Source organism: Chelonia mydas, chromosome 14 (genome assembly GCF_015237465.2).
Source record: "Chelonia mydas isolate rCheMyd1 chromosome 14, rCheMyd1.pri.v2, whole genome shotgun sequence".
NCBI classification, from domain to species: domain Eukaryota; kingdom Metazoa; phylum Chordata; order Testudines; family Cheloniidae; genus Chelonia; species Chelonia mydas.
The window spans coordinates 34910896-34913544 of NC_051254.2; the positions used below are offsets into that span (position 1 = coordinate 34910896).

The window sequence follows — 2649 nt, forward strand, 5'->3', positions numbered from 1 at the left end:
ATGTCAAATTCTTGGGTAACAGTTCTTGTGCTAGTTGTGGCTGATCAGAAGCTTCACACCCCCATGTACTTCTTCCTGGCGAACTTGTCTTTCCTGGAGACCTGCTACACCTCAGTCATTTCCCCCAGGTTGCTGGCTGGGTTCCTGGTAGAGGATAGGACAATCTCCTTCAGGGACTGTATCACACAGTTATTTTTCTTTGGTGCTTTGGCTTCCATAGAGTGCTTCCTTCTTGCAGTCATGGCTTATGACCGTTACTTAGCCATATGCAACCCACTCAGCTATAAGGTTATGATGAACTTCAGGGTCTGCCTTCTGTTGGTATCTGCCTCCTGGATAACTGGTTTCTCAGCCTCAGCTTTAGTAGTGGGAATGGTGCCCCAGCTAAACTTCTGCGGCCCCAATGAAATTAATAATTTCTTCTGTGACATGGCGGAGCTGCTCAAATTATCCTGTGCAAAAAGCCCCCTGGCGGAAATGATCATTCTGGTCTGCTGCTCCCTGGTAGCCCTGATCCCTTTCCTCTTCATAATTGTGTCTTACGTTCTTATCCTCTCGGCCATCCAGCAAATCGCCTCCTTCGCCGGGAGGCAAAAGGCCTTTTCCAACTGCTCCTCTCACCTGCTGGTGGTGAGTCTGTATTATGGGACCATCATTATCATGTAAGTGGCACCATCAGCGGACCTGTCCCCAGCTTTCCATAAAGCTCTGTCACTTATGTACACGGTCACCACCCCAATGCTCAACCCCATCATCTACAGTCTGAGAAACAAAGAGGTGAAGGGGGCCTTCAGGAAAGTCATGATGCAGAATTTAGGCATGATTTAGGGTATGATTTTGAGAATGGCCTAAAGAACTTTGGCACCCAACTCCCACTGACAGATCAGTGTCTAATTTCTTTAGGTCTGTCAGGGTTCCTTCCCCACTCTGAACTCTTGGGTACAGATGTGGGGACCCACATGAAAGACCCCCCAAGCTTATTCTTACCAGCTTAGGTTAAAACTTCCCCAAGGCACAGATTCCTTTCTTGCCTTGGGATCGCTGCCACCACCAAGTGATTTAACAAACAATCAGGGAAAGGACCACTTGGAGTACTGTTCCCCCAAAATATTCCCCCAAGCCTACACCCCCTTTCCTGGGGAAGGCTTGAGCATATATCCTCACCAATTGGTTACAAAGGGACTACAGACCCAACCCCCCTGGGTCTTAGAACAATGGAAAAATCAGTCAGTTTAGCTTCAGAGGACGCAGGAGCCATAGTCCCATTTCTTCATTCAGAGTGCTTTGCTCCCAGTCCAAACAAAACATACCCTCTGATCTGGCTGCAGAAGTGTCCCTGCTAACATAAGCTGTGATGTTGAGTCATGAGCAGCTGAGATAATAACTAGTGATCAGGGTTTTGCAGATGAGAGTATGCAGATACAGAGAACAAAAATCTGCTCTCTCTCAAACTATCAGCCACCCTACTCAAGTAATCGGGCTTACAAGGAATGGAAGTTAAAGCATATACAGTGTGAGCATAATAAGATGTATACAGATCCATATGAACAATGATACAACTGCTTTGTATACAACAATGTATATTGCTTTGGCCCCAAGGTGGTGGTCTGGATGAGAAACTCAGTCTATGGATCTTAACAAGGAGAAAGTTAAAAGGTGATTTGATCATGGTCTATAAGTATCTACATGGGGGGGAAATTTCTGATCAAAGAGGACTTTTTAGTCTGGCAGAAAAAGGAAGAAAATGATCCAATGGCTGGAAACTCAGGCTAGAAATAAGTTACATTTTTTTAACAATATAGCCAAAAGGGTGGTTAGGTTAAGAAATAAGTAGATGTTAGATTTGGGGTCTAAGTTAGCCCAAGTGTAGAGGAATATGGGAAATTGCAGTTGCTAGTGTGAGAAATTTAGAGATAAGTTGGAGACAGAGTGTTATGGGAAAGTAAGAGTTGACAAGGACAGGGCCCAGGGCTATGTTACTGTTATGTTTGGGTTATAACTGGTTTAAGCAAGGCTTTAATCAGTGTTTTTAAGAATTGTTGAGAATGTTTTATTAAAATGCTACCTATCTTGATAGTATGGGAAGGACATTGGTGCAGATGTTAATTGAAATAATGTGTAATGTAAAGAGCAAATAAGAAGGTGGTGGGTATCAAATTATGGTAAAGGACAGTTTAATGTTAATTAGTATTATACTGGAGTATAAAAGCAGTAACCTTGCTAAACTGTAGAGATCTGCAATTAACATCTAAAGGGTACCGTCACTCTGTTCTCAGTGGACTGATCATCCATTGATATACCATTGATATATTGGACGTCTTAAAAAGAAGGATTTTATTTAAAGAGAAAAAGGTAAAAGAATCACCTCTGTAAACTTAGGCTGGTAGTTAATCTTACAGAGTAGCAGAAAATTGAAAGAGCACAGAGGAACACCCTCTAGCCTTAGTTTCAAAGTTACAACAAAACAGGGATAAAATTCTAGCAAAGGGAAAATTCACAAGTTGCGAAAACAAAGATAAACTAATACACCTTGCCTGGCTGTTACTTACAAGTCTGAAATATGAGAGACTTGTTTAGAAAGGTTTGGAGAACATGGATTGATATCTGGTCCCTCTTAGTCCCAAGAGTCCCACAGAAACAAAGAACCCA

The 2649-nt window shown here is 42.6% G+C and overlaps 1 pseudogene; it reads left to right on the top strand.

Moving 5' to 3' along the window:
* Positions 1–828, top strand: LOC114022123 (annotated as a pseudogene).
* The last annotated feature ends 1821 nt before the right edge of the window (positions 829–2649 follow it).